General features: G+C 47.7%; 1 long non-coding RNA gene across 4 annotated transcripts; it reads left to right on the plus strand.

Moving 5' to 3' along the window:
- The first annotated feature begins 404 nt into the window (after positions 1 to 404).
- LOC108518054 (uncharacterized) lies at positions 405 to 27,357 on the plus strand. Of its 4 annotated transcripts, none has more exons than XR_001882278.1 (5): positions 405 to 515; positions 9,553 to 9,834; positions 12,603 to 12,883; positions 13,004 to 13,240; positions 27,218 to 27,357. It is a non-coding gene; the product is annotated as an uncharacterized LOC108518054 (long non-coding RNA). The 4 variants fall into 4 exon arrangements; XR_001882277.1 differs by lacking the exon at positions 27,218 to 27,357 and adding an exon at positions 15,874 to 16,376; XR_001882279.1 differs by lacking the exon at positions 27,218 to 27,357 and adding an exon at positions 16,015 to 16,375.
- Positions 27,358 to 27,659: the final 302 nt, after the last annotated feature.

Raw genomic sequence — 27,659 nt, forward strand, 5'->3', positions numbered from 1 at the left:
TAGAGCAGTTTTCACAGCTCCCTCTCTCCTCAGAGAGTGAGCACAAAGGAAGGGAGGCGCCAAGAATGAAGAACCCTTCCCACGTGTCCACGGCTGAGGGACTCCCAGTGGCTGCGGGGAGAGGCAGTCAGCTTGAGCCCGCGGACTTCTCGCTCTCTCCCGAAGGCAGACTTGGAGGACAGGCCGGGCCGGGCTCCCCCTCCCCGGACCACAGGCATCATCGCACAGAGCGAGATCATGTTCTGGTGAAGTGCGGACCGTGAAGGAAGGAAAGGTCAGGGTCATTCGATGTCGGGAGAGAGAAAAAGGGACTCAGTGTCCATCTCCAGGAAGTGAGAGAACAATGGAGCACAGGCAGTAAAGCATGGTTCTGGTTTCCAAGGAAGCCGGTAAACAGAGGAGGAGGGGCACCAGACTGCTCTGTGAGTTCTCCCCTCCTCCTGGTCTCTCTTCTGGGCACCAACCCGCCACACTTTGGGCCCAAGTCTGATAAATGGGAAGATCGGAGTGGGCAGGTAAGTGGCAGACATGCTGGGGCAATTGTCTTCCTGGAGCCACAGCCAGATGGATAAACAAAAACCAAGGACTGGATTTTAAACATATAAAAGCTGGCAGGGAGCAGTGCTCACACCTGTAATCCCAACACTTTGGGAGGCTGAGGTGAGCGAATCGCTTGAGCCCAGGAATTCGAGACCAGCCTGGAGCAACATGGCAAGACCCTGTCTCTACAAAAAATACAAAAACTCACCGGGTGTGGTGGTGCGCATCTGTAGTCCCAGCTACTCAGGAGGCTGAGGTGGGAGGATTGCTTGAACCTGGGAGACCGAGGCTGCAGTGAGCTATGATCACACCACTGCACTGTAGCCTGGGCCACAGAGTGAGACCCTGTCTCGAAAGAAAGAAAAGAAAAGAAAAGAAAGAGAGAGAAAAGAAAGAAAGAAAGAGAAAGAGACAAAGGAAAGGAAGAAAGGAAGAAAGAGAGAGAAAAGAGCAAATGCTTCTCTTCTGTTGGTAGTTCCTGAATGCCCCTGTCATCCCCATCTCCACTTCCCTAAGAACCTTCAGGCTCCAGGAAGCTTGACAGTAGCTCCTGTCACGATGCCTCATTTCATCCACTACCAGCCACAGATACATCCCTGTGGACCTGGCACAGATCCCTGTGTACAGATCAAGAAACCTTAGGAGTGGCCTGTGTGGATTTTAGGACCCTTGCCCCCTCTAATCCTGGATTCTCATTGTCCCTGCACAGACAACAAATGCCTCCTAGGCATTCAGAGGCTGAGCAGAGCCAACTCTGCCTCGGTGAGTGATGAGCGTGGCCAGCAGGGCAGACATCCACCAGCCATCCTCACTCAGGCCCTTGGAAGCCTGTGGGCTCCCAGCACCTTCCCTGTGCCAGGAGCCCTGAGCCCTGGGCTTCCCCAGCCAGGCAATAAGCCACCCTTGTCTCTTCACCACGGGCCTCTGCAAAGCACAGGCACTCCCCAAGTGTGGGAATTGCAGAGATGGAAGGAGTCTCTCATTTGCCTCAAGGGCAGCTTGCGACTGGCGTGTGGCCTGCCCTGATGATGTTTCACCCTTCTGGCAAGGACATGCTGGTGAAGACATCACTTTAGCCACAAGCCAACTTGCTTGGTCATTTATGACAGCTGGCTTTGCCCAGATGGCTCAGGGGTCAGCCACTGTGAGGGGACCTACAAGCCATCAGTTTCAACTTCCTTTCATACAGGCAATCCACACCTCAGGGAGGCCCAGGCAAGGGCCCACGAACACCCTATCTCATATCCATAAGGAATAGGAGGCGAAAATGTTTCCAGAAGTGATGAGTGATGCACTGACAGGCTTCCCACCCTGGACTGCCTCTTCTTCAAAAAGAATAAAACAGATTAATCCAACAGATGAACTGTCTGCTGGGATCTGGGCATGTCCATGGTACAGCGGACACAGCAAGATACAGAGCAAAGTCTACCTGCAATGACTGCGTTCTCCCACCTTTGTGACTGGTGCCTCCTGGAGAGCAATTGGTTGCAGCGAGGTGCTGGCCATCTCCCTCAGAAATGACTTCAGCGACAATAACCTGGAGTGTCTGACTCACCGGCTGCTCTGGTGCTTCCCTGCCAGCCACAGTGGCACAGCAAGGCAGCAAATCTTTGGAGCTCTCGGCCATACAGGACAGAGCTCAAGCACCTCATGGTTTCCAGGAATTCCCACAACCTTGGGGTCTGGTTTGGTGGCAGGGGATGGGGAAGGCTATGCCCTGAGCAATCGCTAGTCAGCATTCCAGTCACCTATGCTCCAAGCTGCAGAATACAGCCCCAATCCTGCAGAGCCCTGTGTCTACAGGTCACAGACATAAGTCGTGTTGCAAGTACAATAAGCACGGGGTAAAAGGAGGACATTTGGGTCACTTTTAACTCCTGGGTTTTTTTTAAACACTTTGTTTTCTCCACCCAATTTTCTTTTAAAATTTTTTAAAAGAAAAAAAAAAAAAAAAACAGCAGGCTGGGCGTGGTAGCTCATGCCTGTAATCCCAGCACTTTGGGAGGCCAAGGCAGGAGGATCACTTGAGCCAAGGAGTCAGAGATCAGCCTGGGCAACATAGTGTGATCCCATCTCTACAAAAAAATTGAAAAATTAGCCAGCACATGCCTGTAGTCTCAGCTACTTGGGAGGCTGGGGTGGGGGAATCACTCGAGCCCGGGAAGTCAAGGCTGCAGTGAGCTGGTGCGTTCGTACTGCTGCACTCCAGCCTGGGTGACAGAGCAAGAAACTGTCTCAAAACAAAAAAGAAAAAAAAAAGCTCCTGGTCTGTTTTTCTGGCAGATCCCAGCCATGTCCAGGCCCAAGGCCCAGGAGTCAAACCGGCGTCTCCATTTCCTTTGATCCCTGTGCAGAATTGCACAGACTTGCTTTGAGCCAGATTCTCATTTCTGATATTCTTTGCAAAAAGCCTGAAACTCATCCTTTAAGGCCTGAGGACTTGAGGGAAGCCTTCAGCACCTGCAGCTGGGGAGGCAGGCATTCTTGTCAGTGTCTTGGTGCTGGTAACGGGCAGTGCACACATTGACGTTAGTGAGACTTAAAAAGCTGCAGCATCTGGTTGCCTGGCCAGGTGGAAAGAAGATCCACAGCAGCATGTGGACAAATGCACTGCCTCTATTTCCCTCCAGAAAGCAACAGAACTCAGGTGAGAGAGCTGCCGGCTCACCTGGCTACATGTATAAAAGCAAAGCCAAGGTCCAAGCACACACGCTCCTTCCAAGGTGGAAGTTCATCTCTAAAGGTGTCCGGGAGGGTGCTGGGGGCTGGCGCAGTAAGTAAGCAATTCAGATTAATGAATTGGTCGATTGACTCCACGTTCGATTTAAATTCACAACAACCAGGTTGTGTATTTGCGCTCAGGGATGCTCCATCCCTCTCAGGGGACTGGCTTCCGGCTTCCTCCAGGGTTCACTCCGTATTCCAGGTAGGTATTCAGTGTCGCCAAGCCAGGACAGCCTCATGACTATAGTGAGTTGCTAACAGCAGGGCAGCACTGTTTCAAACAGACACCCAAACACCTGTTTTTCTTGTTAAGTAAAAACAAGTTAATAGTCACAGCAAAACCATGAAAGAAAACCACAAGTGACCTAAGGATTTCTGACTCACCCCCGGCTTGGGTACTTTGTGACATTCCACCAAAAGCATCAGCCACCTGCAGCGGCCCTGAGAACTGCTGATCAGCAGTGCTTTTGTCTCCCTAAGTCAGGGTAATTACCCATGTGTGCCCTGCCCCCAGATGGCTCTTGCCTTCAGAAAAAAGAAAAAAAAAGAACAGAGAAAAAAAACGAAAACCACCTTCCCTCTAAGCCCAAGTGACTAAGAAAAGCTGGCAGGGACCCTCCCTAAGACCATAATGGTGGGAAACCTCTTGCAAAACAGTTTTCTCTGCAAGATAAACTGTCTGTTCCCAGCAGCCAAGTGCCACACCCAAGAGAGGGTGAGAGGTTTCCTTTAAGAAGCCTCCAGAAAGCATCGCAAACAGTTGCTCCCTTATGAACTAGGAATAACTGTGAAGAGTTACACCCTAAGAAAGATTTTTTGTTCTTTTTTTATTTTAAGTATAGTCTCCAGGATAGGCCCAGCATCTGCACTATTCTAGAAACCAGTGCTATGGGGCTCCAGCTCAGCCTAGACCTGGTAGCCTCCTATGGGCAGAGGGATGGCCACACACCAGGCCCTGTCGCTGTCCCTTATTGTCACAAGTCTAGCTGTCCAACGGGCACAGGGACCTGCCAGGCCCCATAGCCATTCTGGAAGAGGTGGCCCGCATGAAAGTTGTCACGCTCTGTGTCACATAACTCAGGTCTTGTGGTCACACCTGGAAGGAACTGGGACTGGGCTGCAAGCCAAGGCTGCCTCCTATAGGCTGAACCATGCACAGGCGGCAGTAGGCTATGAGTTGCCTGTTCCCAAACGGTACCCACTAGGCTGCCCTGCTGGGGACTGGGACCCTCTGCCCCACCAGAGTCTCCTTCTCAGCAAGGGCAGGAGGGGGGCAGCCCCACCTCATCTGCCCGCAATACCTTTGTGCCTCCTGAGCCTCCATCCACCTGCAAGTGCTGTGCCTTGAGCCTGACTGGGCTCCCTATGAGTCCAGGGAACACCTCTGCCCCCTAAATGCCCGCCAATGGGCACAGTGTTCAGGCCATGCTGCCAAGGCAGCAGCTAGGAATCCAGGAATTCAGAGAAGATGCAAAGGACAGAAATATGAAGGGACTGCCAGGGCACCAGGGTGAGGAGGGACAGGGTTGCCAAACCGCATGTGTAGGAGCCACTGTGCATCCTGCCCCTGGGACAAACACCACCTGAAGACACAAGAAGACCTCCCTCGGTTCCAGGGAAAGTATCTCCCCCAGGATCCGCCCTGTATACTGAAAATCTCTTATGAGAATCACCCCTAGGCCGGGTGCGGTGGCTCATGCCTGTAATCCCAGCACTTTGGGAGGCCGAGGCGGGCGGATCATGAGGTCAGGAAATCGAGACCGTCCTGGCTAACACAGTGAAACCCCGTCTCTACTGAAAATACAAAAAAAAATTAGCCGGGTGTGGTGGCGGGCCCCTGTAGTCCCAGCTACTCGGGAGGCTGAGGCAGGAGAATGGCGTGAACTCGGGAGGCAGGGCTTGCCGTGAGCCGAGATCACGCCACTGCGCTCCAGCCTGGGCGACAGAGCGAGACTCCATCTCAAAAAAAAACAAAAAAACAAAAAAACAAACAAAAACGGGAGGCTGAGGCAGGAGAATGGCGTAAACCCGGGAGGCGGAGCGTGCAGTGAGCCGAGATCCAGTCACTGCACTCCAGCCTGGGCGACAGAACGAGACTCTGTCTCAAAAAAAAAAAAAAAAGAGAATCACCCCTAGTGATTCTGGGTCGCTGCCTCTGCTCCTGGATTGCTGAGTCTGTGGGAAGAGGCACATGGAAGGTAACATTCATTTAGCACCTCCCAAGCTTTTTTTTTTCGAGATCGAGTCTTGCTCTCTCATCCAGGTTGGAATGCAGTGGCTCAGTCTCGGCTCACTACAGCCTCAACCTCCTGGGTTCAAGCGATTCTCCTGCCTCAGCCTCCTGAGTAGCTGGGATTACAGGCGTGTGCCACAATGCATAGCTAATTTTTGTATTTTTAGTAGAGATGGAGTTTCGCCATATTGGCCAGGCTGGTCTTGAACTCCTGGCCTCAAGGGATCTGCCCACCTCAGCCTCCTAAAGTGCTGGTATTACAGGTGTGACCCACCATGCCCAGCCCTTCTAAGTTTTTCAGTACATTTCCAATATCGACTTTTCCATCAGTGATCCCAACCATTCAAAAGGCGGACAGCCTGTTAGCCCATTCTATAGATGAAGGATGTGATGATGAATGAGATCAAGTAATGTCTGCAGAGCCACTGGAGCCCAGACTCAACCCCATGGACATCAGCCATGGCAGCCCATGGCTCTGTGGTGTCATCACACACCTGCAGCAGGACACTGTTTCTCACATTCCTACTGGCACCTGGCACCGGGCAGATGCCAGCCTGGGGGAGAAGGCGCCTGGAAGGTCTAATGCTTGACCTTCTGCCCTGGTCCTGGTGGTCCCAGGCCCCTCAGCTGTCTTGGGAAGAGGTGACAGTGGATGCCTGGCGGAGGTTTTGACCCCTGGAGGGTGCTCTTTGGACACCTCCTGGGGTGACATTCGTCACTTCATTTCATTTCATTTAAGCATCACAAACATTGGCTGAGTGTATGACTGGCTCCAGGCATCGTGTTTTTAGCTAAGACCTTTCTACAAATCATTTTTTTGGTTATTTAAAAAAAAAAAAAAAAAAAAAAAAACAAAAAAAAAAACCTAAATTTGAGGATCATTATGTTCTGCTTCTCTGGCACTCAGAATCTACTTCACTCAGGAGGCTCTGAACTCAGCAGTTAGCAAGAAAAGTAGCCTCTGAACCCGAACAAAAGAGAAACATTACTGCAGAAAGCCAACACTTCCTCTTGGGACACCTTAAGGACTGCCTTCCCAGAATCTGTGTACTTAGAATTATGTGCAAAGTGACAATTTTGATGTTCTTCAGAGAGAGAGTCCAGTCTGACCCGAGCGTGCCCGGAACATGCCAGCTGTTAACTAGTTACAGAGAAAAGTCAGAAGAAACGTCGGGAATTCAGGAGTCCACACACCTGCTGAACGCTACGGCTCACCACAGCTTGGGTGACAGGCATTGGGTCATTATGGCTCCCACCGGATCTGACACAGGTGCATTCTCAGCACTCATTCATTCCCTTCCTCCCTTTTGGCCTACGGCTCTGTAAGCAACGAGTCAAATCTCAACCTCTCTCTTCATCTCAGAAATCACAGAAAGAATGTGCAATGAATAAATGGCCTCCTCTCACCTCCACGGCTCCCAGCTGAGGTTGCTGGCAGTTGCTGGCAGCCTCGGGCATCTGTCTTTGGAAGAACTATTCTGGAAAACAATTTGGCAATCTGGATTTGAAGCCTGTATAATAAAGGAGTTTATATCCCTCCACCTGGCAATAACCCTTCTGGCAAACCATGGAAAGGAAGGAATCAGAAACTTGGACTTCTTTGCGAAGATGTTCATTGAAGCTTTATATATAGTTGTAAAAAAATGGCAACAGTGTATCTGTCCCACAATATGGAACAGTTAAATAATTATGGCACTGCTATAAGATGGAATCTATTGTAGCAACTTCAAGATGGTGTTTTTCAAGACTATTTAATGATGCAGAAACGTAGTTATATGATGCAAAGTAGAAAGCTATAGTACAAAATTTAAACACAGCGAATTCCAAAACAACAATAAAATTACACATATATGTACACATATATACAGAGAACTGGGAAGAAATACAACAAAATATCAAAAGTGGGTATCTCTGGATGGTGAGATTATGGTTCATTTTTATCTTCTCTTTGCCCCTTTATTATTTTCTACATATTGACTTTATAATTTTAAAAGCTACTGAAAATAAATTTCTACCAAAATTATAAGAAAAAAATGTTCCATAGTCAATGGTTCAAAGTTTGGATTTTTAGAAAATGTTCTATGTGGAATTTCAGTTAAACATGGCTGTAAAAATCAACAGCTCTTGTCCAGGTCTGGCTTTGCTCTTGCAGAGTTGAACCTGGTGCCCAGTGCCAGCCTCTGGTTCCTGTTCCCAAGAGCAAAATGGGGCAGGGGCCAAGGATGAACAGCAAAGGATTGCAATAATTCTGGAAACTCAAAACAAAATGTCTCAGTACACCTGACTTGGGACAGCGTCTTTTGAGATTTTTTTTTTTTTTAACCACTGTAATGGGTTGCAGGAAAGGGTTATATAATTACTCTGTTTACACTGAGAGATTGAAAACAAAAAGTGTCAGGTATAAGCCACAGGATACATTAAGTTACTGACGGTTCATCCACCCAGTGTGGAGCTTGAGGAAAGCAACAGCTGCTGTCTCACAGGACATCTCTGGCCACGCTGGGGCATCAGTTGAGGCTTCTGAAGCCCCATGGCTGCGGCAGAGAGGAGGCCAGGGACTGGTCAGCATGTCCCTGATGGAGGCAGCAAAGAGTGTGCTCCCCACCAACAGGGGATACATGTATACATATGTAGCAAACCTGCATGTTGTGCACATGTACCCTAGAATTTAAAGTATAATAAAAATAAATTAATTAAATTAAAAACTTAAAAAAAAAAAAAAGAGTGTGCTCCCTAGTAAGAAGCCCAGCAGCACTGCCAACATGTCCCTTACATGGGTGCTTTTGACTCTACATAATCATGTGCATGCCCCTAGAGCTCTCCCACCTGGCTTCTTCCACTTGCCCTTCACAAGTTTAGATAAGGAAATCTCTTCTCCAATGCAGGCCAAGGAATTTGGCCTTAGACCCATGCATGCCCCAAATATCCTGACAAAACAGTACAAGAAAGCCCCTGTTGCTGCTACAGAAGCCCCCAGAAAGGGTGTTCTGCACCCCTCACTCCTGAGCTTCTGGTAGTAAGGGACGTTTCTTTCTGTGGTCAGCCCAGGAATCAACCCAAATCCACCGGAAGGGGCAGCATTCCAGCCGGCCTGGAAGCTTCCATCTACAGAGTGAGCCAGGCCATCACAGCTCAGGGAGTCCTGAGGGAGACTGCTTAGAACTCCTGCCACTGCCAGGATAACGTGAAGGACTCCCTCAGCCTCTTCTGCTCTGTGGGCTGCGGGGTCTATAAAATATGTCTCTGCCCACTGCCTTTCCAGACATGGGGCTCGAAGACAACTAAACCAGATAATGAGTGAAGCCTTCAAAGAGTGAAAAAGCTATGTAAATGCAAGTGATTTTCATGTTTTAAAAAGCTTTTTTCAAGCCACAGAAAGTAATAAGTCTCTAGATACAGTCACTGGTGACTCTTACAGGCAAGAGGTGGATGCTTCCTGCTCCAAGCTAAGGAAGGGAGGGAATAACAGGAGCCATTCTGCTCCCTCCCAATGCTGGCCACCTGCTCAGCCAAGCCTGGCTCCTCTAAAAGCAGAACCAGGGCATGAGGCACAGAGGAAGGGAGGGGGCTGGGAGTCAGCTGGGCTAATGACAGTGGCCCAGGGGAAAGGGGAGGGCCAGGACCCTGGTGGCTGCTGGGACATGGCAGGTTCCATGACAGGGGAGAATGCAGACACGCTGCCCTGTGTTCCTCACCCACAGGGAACTTGCAACAATTTCAGTTGCAAGTTTACAGTGAGGTTTGGTTTAGAACTGAAGCTCTTTTGGATGCCATGCTTTGGAAGCTGGTGGTAGGGCTGAGCTCTATCACTCTGCTGCCCGAGGCTGTCCCTCCTAAAGCAAGCCTCAGCGGAGGCTGCTAAGGTCAAGGTCAACAACATGCACTTTGCAGGCAAAAATTTTTACATCACAAGGCTCGAGAGCAGAAAGAACCCCTAGACCAATATTTCCCAAAATGTATCCCCCCATCACCACCATCACCACAGAGAGGAGGTTTTGTGGTCAGAAAACAAGGGGAAAGTGTTTGCTGAACACCAAACAGTTTTCTTCCTGCAGGTATTGGCAGAGCCTTTAATATGCTAATGAAGTTGTAATTGAGAGGACGTGGAAGACCAGCTTTTTCCAGACATACTTGCCTATGGAACCTTCTCGGTGAGACACCCACCAGCATCTGGAACACAATTTACTGCTCTTAGTTTAAAAGAAAAAAGAAAAGTTAAGAGGTCAAGGGATTTGCCTGAGGTCACGTGACCAGTGTACACAAGGTCAGAAGCAGTTCCAGACCAACGCCTACTCCCCTGCAGACTCACCTGTGCACAGGTGTCCTGCCACCTCCAGGTAACTTCCCAATGAAACTGCCTTTACAAAAATTATAACAGTGAGAAAATTATGACAGTGAAAGTGATCTGATTTAACCACCCACTCTTGCTTTTAACCTCCAGACTCTCCTTGGTCATTCCTGGACCTGGGGCAAGCTAACTTTGGGAGAAATTTAGTTTATAGTTTCAATGATGATAGCCCTTCCCCAAAACTAAACCACCTTTGTAAAACTGATGAGAGACCACAAAGTTAGGGGATGAGAGGAGGCTGAATTCTGCTAAGATGTAGGCATAAATGATTACCAAGTCCCACAGATAACATAACTCTTGGGAGCCTAGGATCAGCCTTTTGGGATGTCCTTTCAGGCTTTTGCATTTCTGATGACCAAGTGGGCCCACCCAGACCCATGACTTTTGGCTCAAGTACTCCTGAAGCCCCCACCCAGAAGTGAATTCACAGCATGAGAACCATTTTCCACACCTCTATGAGTGCATCCCCAACCAATCAGCAGCACCCATTCCCCTAGCCCCTGCCCACCAAACTATCCTTGAAAAACTCTAGCCTCCAAATTTTCAGGGAGACTGACTTGAGTAATAAAACTCCGGTCTCCTGTTCAGCTGGCTCTGTGTGAACTCAACTCTTTCTCTATTGCAATTCCTTTGTCTTGATAAATTGGCTATATCTGGGCAGGGGGCAAGGAAAGCCCACTAGGCAGTTACACCAACACCCCAACTACGCTCTCTTCAGTTAGACTGCCTTTCCATATCACCCCAAACTGAACACAATTGAAGGTCAATTTTGTAATGGAAACTGAGTCAGTTGCCCCAGTGCTAAAGGTACACATTGATCATGGATTGCTTGGAACTACTCATGCCACAACTCACTTCAGCATTGATTTATGTGATGGTGCAGTCTGTTGGGGAACTGAAAGAACAAGAGAATCTAACCAAAACAGTGGACTTGGGAAATCCCTGCAGAATCTCTTCTCCCTCCCATCTCACAAAACCCTAGATCAATCACACCCCTGGCTCACAGCAAGACTCAGGCAGCCCCACAACTGGAGATGTGAGTAAACTCCCTTCTGCTGCAGCCCAGGGCCAAGGGCAAGCCTCAGATGAGAGGGGTTTGTTTAGCACCCTCAGAAGACAGCTGGTTAGTGTAAATGTGTTTTAGAAATTTGCCTGAGAATAATTAAAGTCTATGTAGCCTCTCCTCTCCCTGATCTCTCATTTCTATCATCCAGACCAGAAAACAAAGAGAGTCATGATCTTTTCTTGTTGGATAGAAATAAACTTCCAAGCTCCTTGTTGCTTCTGTAGTGGTCCTCAAGCTGGAGATCACCAGCCACTGAGGTGAATAACACAGGAGGAGGGGACACAGGGCCCATAGGATTGCTGGACTGAAATCAAGGACACAGCAACAGAAGAGAAGAGACAAGGCCAAGAAACCCTGTCTCACCACCCAAGCTGCTCAGGTGTGACAAACACCATCAGAGTCCTTCACCCCTGCCACGGAGGCTGTGCAGGGGAGACCAGGATGCTCAGAGCATGCAGAGCCCTCCAGGTCCCCTTCAGCCATGAGCAGCCTTGTCCCACCAGCACCCCCTAGTGTGAGTGATGCAAATGTTACTCTCTGCATGGGCAGGGAGGTGAGGAAGGCCAGGGCACCCTTGCAGGAGGATGCTCTCCTGCCCCTCCCAGGATGGCTTAAGCACCCTTCCTCAATGCTGCCGTGGATAGAGATCCCAAGTTGACTGCCCTCCAGCGGCCCTTATGGTGTCATTCACTGCATGCATGGCATGACTCGTGAGAGCTGCTATAGCCTTCACTCCCCATATTCCCAGGACTTTGCACATTAATAGATGGTCAATAGAACTCTCACCAAACACTTGTCACAGGGCAGGTACTGTTTAGAACACAATCAAGTGCTAGTATAAACATATGAGGTAGATCCTATTCTAATCCCCATTTTAGAGATATGGAAACTGAGGCATGGAGAATTTATGTCACTTCTCCAGGGTCAGCCAGATATAGGCAGGCCTCAAAACCTGGCAGTTTGGCTACTGGGCTGTGTTCTTCACCATGTGTCATTCCATCTCTTAAGAAATGTGTGTTGAATAATCTGTCAAGGCCATCAATCGAGACTTGCTACACCCATTTCTTACATAATATTATGCTAAAAATGGGTCCCCTGGGTTAGGAAGGGAAAGAGATGACAAAGCAAGGGCAAAAAAATGACAAAGCAGGCCGGGCGCGGTGACTCACGCCTGTAATCCCAGCATTTTGTGAGGCCAAGGCAGGTGAATCACAAGGTCAGGAGTTCAAGACCAGCCTAGCCAACATGGCGAAACCCTGTCTCTACCAAAAATACAAAAAATTAGCTGGGCGTGGTGGCGTGTGCCTGTAATCCCAGCTACTCGGGAGGCTGAGGCAGGAGAATCGCTTGAACCCGGGAGGCGGAGGTTGCAGTGAACTGAGATCGCACCACTGCACTCCAGCCTGGGCGACAGAGCAAGACTCCATCTCATAAATAAACAAATAACAAAGCAGTGTAGTGCTGGTCAGTCCCACAGCAGCAACGCCTATTACCATCCCACTCTTGTTACAACCTCCGTAAGCAGCACCTGACATAGGTGTAGAGAGAGCTAGCCAGAGGGACGCTGCAGCTGGCATGGGCAGCGGATGTCTCTGGGGGGCTGGATTGTAACTGACACTGACTTTCTTCCTTGCACTTTTTGTTTTGTTTGCATTATTTTAATTTACAGTGATTATGATTTGATTTTACAGAAACCTTTTGTAAAAGTCAGGGCTTAATCCCTGTCCTCAGGGATTCACCATCAAGTTGGGGTGATGTGCCAGAAGCTAATGAAAAGGAAAAGGTGAAAAGCCCACCCTGACCAGTGCCACACAGGAAGAAAAAAAGCCCTGTGGCCTGGCGGCTTGGGGAGGACGCAACAGTGCAGGTTAAGACCGGCTGAGGGCCAGGTGAGAGCAGAGCTTGCATGGGCAGAGGCTGGAGGTGGGACCACAACAGCTAAGCTCAAGAGGTTCTCTCGTGTTTCTAAAAGGTGAGTGCAGTGGAACGCTAGTTTGGGTGTGGCATTATTGTTTTTCTTGAACGAAAAATGTTCAAGAACAAAATGGTGCAAAATAGCATGTCCCTCACCATTTCTTCTCTCAACTGCTAGAAAACTGCACATCCAGAATGTTTCGTTGGAAGGTCTGGTGCGGTGAAGGGGGCGAGGCCAGTGGAGAGAAGCAAGGCGCACACACAACTCCCTCAAAACCAAAACACGGCAGAGGAGATTCTGGGAACGAAAACCACAAGTGAGTCAGGGCAGGGAGAAAACATGTGGACAAAGTCTTCATCCCACTCCTCACACTTGAAAAGAACTTTCCAGGAAAAGGAAAAGCTCATACCCCAGGTGAGTGGGCAGCCATCCAGGCCACATGAGTCCTAAATGAGTCCTAACATGGCCCTCTGGCAGCAACCACTCACCACACCCCAAGCCGGGGCTGAAAAGGGCAAGCAAACTTCTCCCCAGAAGGAGCACAAGTCTCAGGCCTGTTTCACTCAGGACTCTGAAATATCTGCTCCCCTGCACACTCTGTGCAGAAGTGAAGGCCCAGCCAGCAATGCGCAGTTAGAGAAGTCATTGCTGAATAAATGCATGGATGAATGAATGAACCACCGTGGTTCCTCTCCATCACTATGTGTCACAAAGACAGCTACTGATCCATTGGACTCAAGTCCCTAATAGCAAAAAACACATCTCAAAGTTTTTTGGGTTTTTTTTGTTTTTCGTTTTTTGTTTTTTGTTTTTTGAGACAGGGTCTTGCTCTGTCACCCAGGCTGGAGTACAGTGGTGCGATCTCGGATCTCAGCTCACTCAACCTCCACCTCCCAAGTTCAAGCGATTCTCCTGCCTCAGCCTCCTGCGTAGCTAGGACTACAGGTGTACGCCACCATGCCTGGCTAATTTTATATTCAAAGTTTTAAAGAAAAACTATGTGCACAGTGATGTGGAAGAAGGAGAGACACTGAGAGATTATTTTACTCAGAGAAGTGGTTCAGAACCACAATCCCTCTCTCTGGTGCCAAACACGATTGAAAGTCATGACTCCCAAGTACTTCTCATGTGCCTGGCATAATAATGCAAACAAAACTCTGTAAGAAAGATCTCATTTCATTCTCAGTGACTTCATAACATGGTTCCCACTGTTATCCCCACTGATGGCCGAGGAACCTGTGACAGAGCAAGACTCCGTCTCCAAAAAAAAAAAAAAAAAAAAAAGAAACCTGCCCATGGTTAGGCTGGGCGCGGTGGCTCACGCCTGTAATCCCAGCACTTTGGGAGGCCGAGGCGGGCGGATCACGATGTCAGGAGATTGAGACCATCCTGGCTAACACAGTGAAACCCCGTCTCTACTAAAATACAAAATTAGCCAGGCGTGGTGGCGGGCACCTGTAGTCTCAGCTACTCGGGTGGCTGAGGCAGGAGAATGGCGTGAACCCAGGAGGTGGAGGTTGCAGTGAGCCAAGATCGAGCCACTGCACTCCAGCCTGGGGAAGACAGTGAGACTCCATCTCAAAAAAAAAAAAAAAAAAAGAAAAGAAAAAAAGAAAAGAAACCTGCCCATGGTCACCCGGCAGGTCAATGGCAGGGCTGGAATTTGAGCCCAGGCAGGCCAACTCCACTCAGGATCACCCCCACTCTCCTAAAACGTCTCAGCCGACAGCCACATCCTAATGTGCAGTGAATACAGGAATGGGCCTGGTGCCCAGGCTCAACACTGTGCAAAATCCAGGTTGGACTGGCATCTCACCAAAGGGCTTCTTCACTCCAAAATGTCAGTGATGTGGCTGAGGATGGAGGTGGACCGCGCAAGGTGCATTCCAGGCCCCTCTTGCCAAAATGTCAACAGAGACCCTCACAGACTTTGTTAAGTGCAAAACAAACAGTAGCTATAACTCCTGCGATGCAACCGCAGTTAGGCAGGAGAGAGAGAAAATGGAGAAAGAGAGGGGAAAGGGTGGTGAGGACAGGGCAGACATTATCTCTAGTCTGCTCCTAGCTGTGATTTGCCCAGTGTAAGCCAACTGGTTGCCCCTTCAGGTGTGGGAGATTTCACAACAGTGACTAGTGTATTTAGCAAATGCCTGGACACGCAGAGCCCCCACCTACACTCTTGGCTCCCCCATGACTGAGCGGTCTCCTAGAATCCTACCATAGCAGCCACCGACACCTTCAAGCCCCAGGACCATCTTGCCTTCCCCCTGAACATTAGTCCTGCATTCGCTGGCTGCTGGCAGCTCATGGTTGCATGTCCTCAGATGAAGGAGGGCAGGGAATATAACTCACTGCTAAAAGAGCAAGCACCTCCCTATGGCACAAGCTCCCAATCCAGACCCCCTGGCCCTAGGATGTCATGCAAGGTATGCAGTATCTGCGTGGGCATTGGTAGCAGATCCAATGCTTTCATTGCGTTCTCAGAGTGGCCACCCCTGCTTTGGTGGACGAGTTGGGAAGAGAAGGAGCGATGCCTTAGGGAACAACCCTCCTCTGACTCCTCAGTGAGATCCAGGACTGCCACAAACACAGCGAAAACTGAGCATCAAATTGTCAGCAGCTGTGAGCCAAGTGTCTCCAGCAGGAGTTAAGGCAGAGTGGCCTTCCCAGATGCCAGAGACCAGGCCGGGAAAGAGGTTCTGCCCAAGGGAACTCAGGCATCTGGGGCCTGCTACACACTCTCTCTTTCTTCTTGCACTATTGTTTTCTTTTTATGCATTTATTAAGTATTCAAATAATAGATAAGACCTTACTCATGGGAACATGTCTACATAGGGACAACAGTCTGCAGGATATGTGAGGGCGTGTGCGCACTCAGCTGTGCTGTTGTTATTCCAGTTTTCCTAGGAGAGGCTCAGCTGACCCCGTGGTCTAACAATGGGCAGGCAGGTAGAGTGAGGCCAAGGAAGGTGGGAGCCCAGGCGGTACAGCGTGAGGAGGCCAGGGAAGGCCCGATGATAATGACAGGGCCATCCGATTGTTTTCAGAGCAGCCAAGGAGGAGGGTGCAGAGGCCACGCCCAAGTCTGGGCCCCTGAACTGACCAGGCCTGGCCGTGTTGCCGAATCTCTGCCTCCAACACCCACTTGTCATCGTCTTAGGAATTAATTACCCAATTGCCCCAAGCAGAATGCAGGAACTTGCAGAAGGCCGCAGGCGATTAGCGGAGGCCTGCAGAGCAAGGGAAGCGGCGTTTGATGCCGAACAACACAGAAATCCTCGGAGGATGGATTCTGATATTTTAATACTGACTACAGCTCTGACTGCATCTGAAGCTACTAGTCCTCTGATAGAAGAACTTGGTTGTGATGAGTTTATCAACAGAGAATGGTTAAGTAGTGAAACTACTTCAAGAGAATCTCTGCAGTCAGGACAGTCTTATACAAATCTAGTAACTTGATATTTTTGTAATCCAAGTATATGAAAATAAGGCAATGAACAGTTGAAAACAAACAAACAAAAAAAAAGCTTATCATGACAAAGAAAAGAAATAAGAAAAAATCAAAAACATTATGAGACTCCTCTGGTGTTCTTTGTTCTTCGAGTTTGAATTGTTCCAGATGCTTTCTCCTGAGTTGTGGGAAATTTCCCAAAATTGCTTCACCAAAATGTAAAGGCTGGGTTTGTAAAATTGAAGCTTAAGAATTGACAATAATGGCCGGGCGCGGTGGCTCACGCCTGTAATCCTAGCACTTTGGGAGGCCGAGACGGGCGGATCACGAGGTCAGGAGATCAAGACCATCCTGACTAACACGGTGAAACCCCGTCTCTACTAAAATACAAAATTAGCCAGGCGCGGTGTCGGGCGCCTGTAGTCCCAGCTACATGGGAGGCTGAGGCAGGAGAATGGTGTGAACCTGGGAGGCGGAGCTTGCAGTGAGCTGATATCCTGCCACTGCACTCCAGCCTGGGCAACAGAGCAAGACTCCGTCTCAAAAAAAAAAAAAGAATTGACAATAATGAAGCCCATGATGACTGAAGGAATTAGCAAAGAGAGATGGTCGGAATAAGGAGTTACAGCCCAAGGAAGACTGGGAGGCTACGGAGAAAACTTGACATTTGAAGACTATGTGCCCTTTTCATGTCAGATGCAATTGAAATTTTGTTTTGTTTTGTTGTTTTTTTGCGGTTTTTTGTTGTTATTTTGTTATTGTTGTTTATTATTGTTTTTTGGTTTTTTTAGTGTTTATTGGGTTTTTTTGTTGTTATTTTTGTTATTGTTGTTTGCTGTTATTTTTGTTATTGTTTTTTTGTTTTGTTTTTTGTGTTTTTTTTTTTTTGAGACAGAGTCTTGCACTGTCTCCTGGGCTGGAGTGCAACGGTGTGATCTCGGCTCACTGCAACCTCCGACTCCTGGGTTCAAGTGATTCTTCTGCCTCAGCCTCCCGAGTAGCTGGGACTACAGGTGCCCACCACCACACCCAGCTAACTTTTTGTATTTTTAGTAGAGATGGAGTTTCACCGTGTTAGCCAGGGTGGTCTCGATTTCCTGACCTCGTGATCTGCCCACCTCAGCCTCCCAAAGTGCTGGGATTACAGGCGTGAGCCACCACGCCCGGCCGCAACAGAATTTTGTAGTGTAGAATTAGGTTTTCATTTTCAGAGGCATTTCAAATAGCAAGGAGAGCACACATTGCTTGTATTATATGATAAATCACGTTTTCAAGGGTATCTGCTGGCTGGGCATAGTGGCACACGCCTATAATCCCAGCACTTTGGGAGACTGAGACGGGAGGATTGCTTGAGGCCAGGAGTTTGAGACCAGCCTGGACAATATAGTGAGACCCTGTCTCCACAAAAAATAAAGTATTAGCCAGACCTGGTGACTGCCCACCTATAGACCCAGCTAGTTGGGAGGCTGAGGTGGGAGGATCGCTTGAGCCTGGGAGGTGAAGCCTGCAGTGAGTTACGACGGTACCACTGCAATCCAGCTTGGGCAACAGAGCAAGCCCCTGTCTCAAAAAATAGAAAAAGAATATCTGAAATGTTGTGGGGGAAAAGCCTATAGAGTAAAACATTAAAGTTCTTTACTCTCCATCTGTGTCAATGGTTTAGTGTGCAAACTTACAGAACTTTATATATTTGCATACATACAGATAAAAATCTGCTACATATATGATTCCATCACTTACATTCTTTACTTAACAATTTGTCATAAAGATTTTTTTTAGCCGTACCTGGCCAATTTTTTTTTCATTTTTTGTAGAGACAGGGGCTCACTGTGTTGCTCATACTGGTCTCAAATTCCTGAGCCCAAGTGATCCTCCCTCCTCAGCCTCCCAAAGCTCTGGGATTACAGGCGTGAGCCACCTTGCGCAGCCTGTCATAAAGATCTTTTAATAAAAGATCTTTAATTGCTTCTTTTAATTGCTGGCTGCCTCCACTGAATCACTTACCTGAAGCCCTGAGAGGGAATCACAGTTCGCAGGTGACTGGGATGCTGGGGGATGAACCTGAGGGCTGGGCTGAGTTTCACTTAAAAAATGATCCAGGCCAGATGAGGGGACGTCAGATCACTCAGTGGCCTCTTTCTCACCAGATTCTGTCTGACTCCCTTCAGGGCTGAGTTAAAGACAGATGCTGCATTCAAATTCCATGTCCTTCCAGCTGGAGCTCCCCATTCCTGGAGATACCTCAGCTTTGTGTCTCCCACAGAGACACTAGAATGGGCAAGCCTGAGTGCATGGCTTTGAGGGACAGAGTCCCCACCCACAGAGCTCTCACAACTGGCAGCCACCCCGACACCCACAGCTCTTTCAGAATGGAAAGCCCGGGGCCTTGCAGCTCGCCCTGCTCGGAAGACCGCACGAAGCTTTGTAATGAGCTACCCTGGAAATGCTTTTCAAGAAGACTGTGTTCTCATTACACAAATCCACAATCAGTTGAGGGAAGAGAGGCAGGGCTGGCTTTCTAAGGCCACTGTGTATGACCTAAGGAGTCAACATTGCCCAAAAAAAAAAAAAGTCACCCACTGATTTCCAACACCCACTTCTTTGCATGAGGGGCTGCATTCCCCTCATCACCACCTCCCTCTTTTCATCCCTGGTACAGCTACCTCCAGTCATTCCCCCTAGGGGTCTTCCCTGGGACTCATTTGTCACTCGTTCCTCCTCAGCTGGAGTCATCAACCAACCTGGAAACAAGTTATTCCTTCCGAATAACAAGAAGCAAAGCCCCATCCAAACACAGGGGTCTGCCTTACTCCTTAAATCCAGTTTTCAAGAAAAGACCCTCGTCGGACTCATTTATAAATGATTTAATTTTAGGGATTGCTAGATAGATGAGTAGATAGGAAGGATAAGAAGCTAAGTAGGAGAGAAGAATGTGCTAGAGTAAGGTGAAAGAATGTTCTCCATTCACAATGCTGTTTACACGTATCCAGCTGGCTGGCAATGTCGCTGAGCACTCTGCCTTCAGTGGACCTTCCAAACCATGGTGCGCACTCGGAGTCCACAGGGACCATGCTCTACTTCTCAATAGGCTGTGTATGCCAACCCCTCCGGAATCCACAGGCACGAGTCACCACCTCACCCTCACCTTCGAGCCATGTTTCTGTGGTCACCCTCTCATGGTGATGGCAAAAAGCTCCTCTTTTGCTCCCTGTGACCCCCTGCCCACTCTCTGGTGTGGCTGGGGGCAGGAGGGAGGCCCTCACTGTGCTCAAACAGTGGCCTCAGAGTAGAGTAGCCACAAGACAATCACACTGTCAAACTTCAGCGGAGTTCCTGTGTGCTCTTCTGCTAAAAGGGCTTCTTTGTAGCATTGAGTTGTATATGCAATGTATCCTCTTATGTGTGTGTGCATGTGTGTGTGTGCCTGCTTGTGTGTGTATGTGTGTTAAGAGATACACACATATAGGCCCCATGAAGGAGTGAGGAAGGGGAAAGAAACCAGCATTTATTGCACTATGTATAAATGTTCAAAATTCATCTGTGACTAACACAAGAAGCCGTGTCCCACCTGAACAGGTAAACTTGCGTAGTTGTTTCAGAACGGCAGCCCCATCTCCATCCCAATCAGGGTAATATTTTCCACTGAACTGAGTCAATAATGTAAACAAGCCCATTTGCCCAGGAGGCAAACAACAAGGTAGGTTAGAAACATAACTTTTTGGATATTGCTCCTAGTGAAAGCATCTGGGGAAAAAAAAGGCATTTCAAATGAAACCCAGGAGACAAACACCTTTACGAGTTAAAAAGGAAAAAGGAGTCTACACAAAGCAGCATGTTCCAGGATTCCGCATTATTTCAGGACAGACTCATTCAAGGATCTGAGTGGGTCTGTGAATTCAGGGTGACTGTGCCTCACCCCGCCTGGCCCAGCTCTCTCTGAGTGCAGCCACAGTCCTTCCCCACCAGAAAAATCCGTCAGCTCCTCTTCAAGCTTCACTCAGAGCACTGACTTCTGCTATCGTCCACCCATGTAGCTTCAGAGCCACAGAAACATAAAGCTCACTGACCTAGAGTATAACCCAAAACCTTCTTGGTTCAATTTTTCCTATCGATGTTTTTTAATGTTCAATTAATGATTTTAGAAAGAAATGAATCATCTCTTTTCTTTTTTTTTTTTTTTTTTTTTTTTGAGATGGAATCTCTCTCTGTCACCAGGCTGGAGTGTAGTGGTGCAATCTTGGCTCACTGCAACCTCTGCCTCCCGGGTTGAAGTGATTCTCCTGTCTCAGCCTCCCAAGTAGCTGGGATTACAGGCGCACACCACCATGCCCAGATGATCTTTTTGTATATTTTGTAGAGATGGGGTTTCACCATATTGGCCAGCATGGTCTCGATCTCTGGACCTCAGGTGATTCGCCCACCTCAGCCTCTCAAAGTACTGGGATTACAGGCGTGAGCCACCGCGCCCGGCCCATGAACCACTTTTAAAGGTTCTTAGAACAGAAAATTATTTCAACTTTGGATCTGAGGAAATGCAAAATGAGGCCATTTCTAGAATGATGTACCCTCATCCTCCCCCATCACACCCATCTCAAAAATAAAAGGACAACCCTAGTTGTGATGTAGTCTCCATGACAAAAGCCACCAGATTTCTCCATCCAGAATAATGGTGCTACATAAAGCAACTCCTTGTAGTATGACATCGAAAGCACAGAGAGTCATCTTCTATTCTTATTTCCAACTTTGGATAACATTTTCCCTTATTTCTTCCATTTATTTCCCCTGTTTGTCTGCAAATCTGTAGGACATAACTAAGGAGGTAAGTTTTTCAGATTGGCCCTAAGGAAAAAACTAAGTCTCACAGGAATAAGCAGTTGTTTGCAACCTCAGTGTAAATTGCACGCAAAGCAAGGGCTGGAGCAGAATTAGGGGCACCTACCACAGGGAAGTCAAGGGCATGTGGTATATCGGGTAAACCAGGCCTCTGCCTCGCACCTCGCAGCAGCTTTGCTGAGACCGGAACTGATGTCTTCTGATTCCCAATCAGCACCTCAGCCCCAAGACAAACCGCAAGATTGAGTACAGAGCTCCCCAGACAAAGGTGGAGAACGTGTCCCTGCACAGCAAACCCCAGTCTTAATTACAGACCTGGCAGGGTGCCAGCCAGGACGTATTGCTGGATCACATCAGTAAGACAACTTACAATTTGCATTTGTAAGACAACTTTTTCTCTAATAAATTGTCTTCAAATAAATTTATTAAGAGAAAACAGGAAGTGAATAAGCAGAGAGAAATGGCTGGTCTAACTTGAATTGGCAGAATGGTAGAATGGTAGAATGAATAGTCTTTCCTGAGAAATGCATGCTAATAAAATAGAAATTGGTGGGGGGAGTAGGTTATGTCTTTTGTATACATTCTATGGTACTTGACATCATTTTGTAGGTTTGGGTTTATATAGCTAACATAGGAGACTTTTTATCTCCTCTGTCAAAACATCATTTTCAAAATATTAGGAACGTGGGTCTCATACCCTCATACATGTAGCAAGCACAATTCTTTAACTCATTACTGAGGGAACCCACAGGATGGAAAAGCTGATTCTCAAAGCATTTGAGGAACACAGATGTATCGTATGTCAGAAAGAATGCCGGAAAAAGTTTGCTAAGTTACATTCGAAACTGGTTAATGTTCTATGGCACAATACTCTGTAATGTTTGGGTAATCTTTTGAACCTGAAGGAAATCGACCACACTTGGCCGATTTAAACATAAAAGAGCTGGCTGGATGTGGTGGCTCATGTCTATAATCCCAGCACTTTGGGAGGCTGAGGTGGGTGGATTGCTTGAGCTCAGGAGTTCAAGACCAACCTGGGCAACATAACAGAACCCCACCTCTACTAAAAACACAAAACTTAGCTAGGCGTGGTGGTGCACACCAGTGGTCCCAGCCACTTGGGAGGCTGAGGCAGGAGAATCACTTGAATCTGGAAGGCAGAGGTTGCAGTGAGCTGAGATCAAACCACTGCACTCCAGCCTGGGTGACAAACTGAGACCCAGAAAAGAAATAAGAAAGAAAGAGAGAGAGAGAAGGAAGGAAGGAAGGAAGGGGGGGAGGGAGGGAGGAGGGAAGGGTACTAACAAGAAAAACCAGAGGGGACGGGAACGGGAGAGGAGAGGAGAGGAAAAGGAAAGGAAAGGAGAGAAAGAAAGAAAGAAAAAGAAAAGAACAGAAAGGAAGGAAGGAAGGAAAGAAGGAGGAGAGAGAGAGAAAGAAAGAAAGAAAGAGAAAGAAAGAAAGAAAGAAAGAAAGAAAGAAAGAAAGAAAGAAAGAAAGAAAGAAAGAGAAAGAAAGAAAGAAAGAAAGAAAGAAAGAAAGAAAGAAAGAAAGAGAGAGAAAGAAAGAAAGGAAGGAGAGAAACAAAGAGAGGGAGGGAGGGAGGAAGGAGAGAGAAAGAAGGAAGGAAAGAAAGAAGGAAGGAAGGAGGGGAGGGGAGGGGAGAGGAGAGAGGAAAGGAAAGGAAGGAAAGAGAAAGAAAGAAAGAAAGAAAGAAAAAGAAAGAAAGAAAGAAAGAAAGAAAGAAAGAAAGAAAGAAAGAAAGAGGAAAAAGTAAGAAAGCAAGAAAGGAAGAAAGAAAGAAAGGAAGAGGGAGAGAGAAAGAAAGAAAGGAAGGAGAGAAAGAAAGAGAGGGAGGGAGGAAGGAGAGAGAAAGAAGGAAGGAAAGAAGGAAGGAAGGAAAGAAGGAAGGAAGGAAGGAAGGAAAGAAAGAAAGAAAGAAAGAAAGAAAGAAAGAAAGAGAGAGAAAGAGAAAGAGAGAAAGAGAGAAAGAGAGGGAGGGAGGGAGGAAGGAAGGGAAGGAAGGAAGGAAAGGAAAGGAAAGGAAAGGAAAGAAAGAAAAAGAAAAGAGAGCGAGAAGGGTGAGGGAGGGAGGAAGGAAGGGAGGGAAAGGGAAGGGAAGGAAGGAAATCATTTGCATCTGTACTGGACAAAATTGTATCCAGTTTATCTCCCACAAGTTGACAGGCAGCCAATTACTAGCAAACAGTATGTGAAGCAAAGCTGCATTCCCCTTGAGATTTAAATAATCCTTGAGTGGATCTAATAGGCAATGCTGTGATCTGGACTTTAAAGGACATAGAGTCATCCTCTTTCCTTATTTCCAAGTTTTGGATAATTTTTCCGAACACCTCTTAGGCTCCTTGCTGGCAAGGCAGCTTCTAGGAAGTCCATGATAAATGCCTGAGCTATAGCTTCATGACCAAAACTGATGTGAACCTAAACACATGCAGACAAGCAAAGCACAGATTTACTATGTAGTGCCGTGAAATGATCTACGTATTTAAAACTAAGCAGAATATTAAATTACTCATTTCAAATGGCCATGTACCACTGAGAGCAAAATTTAAAGAAATTTGAACACCCGGGTACAAACTGGTACCTTTGTACATCTTTACATTTTATCCATCATTGTTTTTTTCCCACTCAGCTTTAAAGAGAAAGTTCAACTTTTTCTCTAAAGGTCAGCCTGCAACCTCAGGTTTAGCTGTTTGGGTTAGGGTTCTAGAATGAGTGTTAAGGAATTGGGGCAGGGCCTGGGATCATGGAACAAGGGACTGGCATGGGAGTTGACTGGACCCCAGGAGGAATCTGAAAACCTATGGTTAAAGCAGATCCTGAGTCTGGAGGACCGCTCTTATAATGAGTCATCCAAAGCCTTGCCAGGCAAGCATCCCTGTCCTGCAACAACCGAGCTAGAGGCCTCTCCCTCAGTCATCCTTCCTTTGCATTTCTGTGGCCGCCTCCCTACTCCATGCCTTTATCATGCCATGTCACTATTGCCACCATAAATCCAATCCTCCCATGCCAGTCCCCCCAAACACCTCCAAACACACAATGAATCACAGCATAATGCACTTCATTTATTCAGTAAATACTTACTGAACAGCTTCCAAATACCAGCACTGTTCTAGGACCTGGGGATAATCAGAAAATAAGACGAAGTTCTTTACACTTACATATTTCCATAAAAACAAGGGGAATCCCACAGAAGTTTTAATAAGTAGAAAACAAGCAAACAACAAAAACTCAAGCAGTTTTAGTTAAGGGGTCAAGAACGATGGAAAGGTAGGTTTCTGTTTTATTCAAAGTGACTGAAAAAGCCTTTCTGATAAGGGACTTGGAGGGAAGGAAAGAGCTGGCCATGAAGATGTGGGAAGGAAAGTGTTCTGGGTAGGGAAAGCAGCTGGTGCCAAGGTCCTGGGGCAGGTGCATGCTGCTGGTGAAGGAGCGCCCGGGAGTCTGATGAAGGAGGAGAATGGGGTGGAGTAAACTAAGTCAGAGATGAGGATACAGACGCACCACAGGCCACGCAGAGCTGTGATGGAAAGGACTTTGAATGGCATTCTGAAGGAAATGGGAAACGATTTGATGGTTTTGAGCAGTATAGTGAAATGGCCTGACTTGTTCTTAAAGGCTACAGAGAACACACAGAGTGGAGCAAGGGGAGAAGCAGGGGGTCCTACTGGGCAGCACTGGCCAGGGTCCAGACCAGGTGCACTGTGGCTGTGAGTGCTGGAGTGGGGACAAGGGGCTGGATTCTGGATGAGTTTCAAAGAGAGAGTCAACAGGATTGCCACAGGTCAGGTGTCAGGTGTGAGAGGAAAAAGACATCGAGGCCGTCGCCCTGAGTAACTGGGAGAATGGAATGGCTTATTCCTGCGATGGGGTCAGTAGAGGCTGGAGGAAGAGCATGTTGGAAAGGGATGTGGATAAAGAGTTGAGGCTGGTGTATGTCGAGTTGGGGATGCCTAAGGGAGAAGCAGAAGAAGACGGATGTAGGCGGTGACTATTTGCACTTTCAGGTCCTGGGCTGAAGATACACTGAACAGTGGAGAGCCTGCCTTGGGTATCTGACATGTTCACATACACACACACCCCACACACACAGGGGGTAGCGCATGTGCCTGACATTCTGAGAGTTGACAGACATAGAGTCATCTGCTGGCAGACAGATAGAAACCTGCAGAAGGAATCTAAGGCAGACACAGCACTTGCCTCAACAGTGAGGAGAGAGAGAGGAAGAGGGCTTGCGGGGAGGCTGGAGCCCTCTAGCGCATATGTCTGAAAGAAGGCTTCATGCACTCACCTCAAGAACCATCCCAGCTGCCCTGGGTCCAAGCACTTTGGGCTGATCTCTGCAGGGCCGTGTTTGGTCATCCCTCTGAAGGAAATGGGAAACGATTTCCCAAGCCCACTTGCCAGTGCCTCATCAGGAGACAGCCTTCAGCCAGGCCAGGCCCAAGGCTCCTGGCCCACCCATTCCCCTGCATATCTGGGCCCACTCTCCCAACCCCTCCACTCCGCTGACACACTCCCACTATGCCATCCAAGACCCTGCACCACAGAGCCCTCGGTGGTACCTCCTCCTAGGCCAGGCCAAGCTTTGGACCTTTACTGCTGACTGGCAGCTATCAGCTGTGGTTCTCTAACAGGACTCTTTCTTCCGGGTCCTGGCATCCCTCGTGCTTGGCACAGTATCCTGCACAGAGTGGGCATTCAGTAGAAATTTGCTGATGAGTGCTGCATAAGCAAGGAGAAGGCCACCCATCGTGCCACCCTTAGTGATCAAAGCCCCCGTGTGGCCTTTGGTCTGCAGCCAGCTCGAAGCAAGCCTGCCACGGGTGAGCCTTCACCTTCTCAAGCAGCACTTACCTGCTTCTCGTGAGAAAAAAAAAACACGGACTTTGTCCTTGTACGTGATGACTTTCCACTCTGTTTGGCCACATTGAAGTTGGAAGGGAAAAAGACTAAGCTCACCTGAGGCCTGATCCCTCATTCCCTGGGACCATCCTTTCCAACCAGGAGACGCGCCCCCTCTCAGATGAAAGAGCCCTTCTCTAACTGTAAATTATTTCTAAGTTATATATCCTGTCCAATGCATTTCAACATTGGAAGAAAATATATCTCTCACAATTATAGTCATTTTGTAACTAAAGCCCGCAGTTTCCCAGCTCTCTCCAAACCTACTTATTTTAAAAGAGAAAAATACTGCTGTTTCCCATCATGTTCTTTACTGAGTAATCCAGGGTGTGTACAGTAAGCCATTCTGTTCTCTGGGATTATCCTAGGTGTACCAGATTAAAGACAAATTAGGTAATATTGCAGGCTGCTCTCTTGTAGGGATTTTGAGAGCTGGATTTTTTTTTTTTTTTTTTTAAGATGGAGTCTTGCTCTGTCCCCAGGCTGGAATGGAGGGGACAAGGCCTCAAAGGGTCTTCCAATACTAACACGGGATCCCCAGACCTTTTCAGAAAACAAGCTGTAGTCCACACGTTTATTCTGTGACATTTTCTAGTGTCTAGTCACTTCTCTAAATGAAAAAATAGAGGCCCTTAAATACAAATGGTATAGCCACCTTGGACACACAGGCATGAGTCCATGCTTGCCATGACATATATCAAGTTGACAAAGCTGACTCTTGAGGAAGAGGTTAAAGGACTCTGAGAGAAGCAGTCACAATGCACTTCCAATGGTACAGAAACACTGTAGGCAAACGTATTCCAGGATTTGTAACTCAGGGACTGCCAAAAACCAGGATGCCCCAACACATCCAAAGGGTGTGTCAGTTCTAAAACCCTTGCAAGAAGCTCTAGCCCAAGGCCAAGTCAGCAAGTGTTCACTCTCATGCTGTTTCTTTAAATTGAGAGTCGGTTTTCACCAGGTGTGAGACACAGACCCATTGACTCTAAGCCAACTATTCAGCTGAAACCTTCCTTAGCCTCAGACACTTGTCATCCTGGATTTAAACTTGACCTCACCTGCCCCTAATGCATGTGGGATAAAGGTCAAGAAACGAAACAGTTCAGCATGCCGTAAATGTCTCCATGATTAATCACTTTCCACCCGATTTGACAACCACAGATACTTTTTCCTCTCGCCTTCAGGCATCATCTCAACACAGGATGAACTCGAAACTGCCATTAGAGGCACATATGCAAAACTGATTCAGAGGACATGCAGGAGACCTGACTCACATGCGTCGTGGCGGCTGTATCAGGAGGAAGACAATGCAAACTCTTCTACAAAACCCAGAGTTCAAAACTCGCGTCATCTCATCCACAGGCATGGTATCATCTTTTGCCTAAAAGCCAAGTAACTTAATTACATGTGGGAGTCAATAAAACATCTCTAAAACCATTGCACAGATAGATATCCATGGATTTCAGGAAGGCCAGTTATATGCTCTAGGCTAAAAGTGTTGATTTTGAATACAAATGGTATTCAAAATGGAAAACAGTTTTGCAGTATCTTACAAAGTTTTAACGTATGTCTATCCTATGACCTAGCAAACCCACTCCTGAATATGAATCAAAGAGAAGTGAATAT

The sequence above is a fragment of the Rhinopithecus bieti genome, unplaced genomic scaffold (assembly GCF_001698545.2).
Source record: "Rhinopithecus bieti isolate Rb0 unplaced genomic scaffold, ASM169854v2 scaffold_42219, whole genome shotgun sequence".
Lineage (NCBI taxonomy): Eukaryota > Metazoa > Chordata > Mammalia > Primates > Cercopithecidae > Rhinopithecus > Rhinopithecus bieti.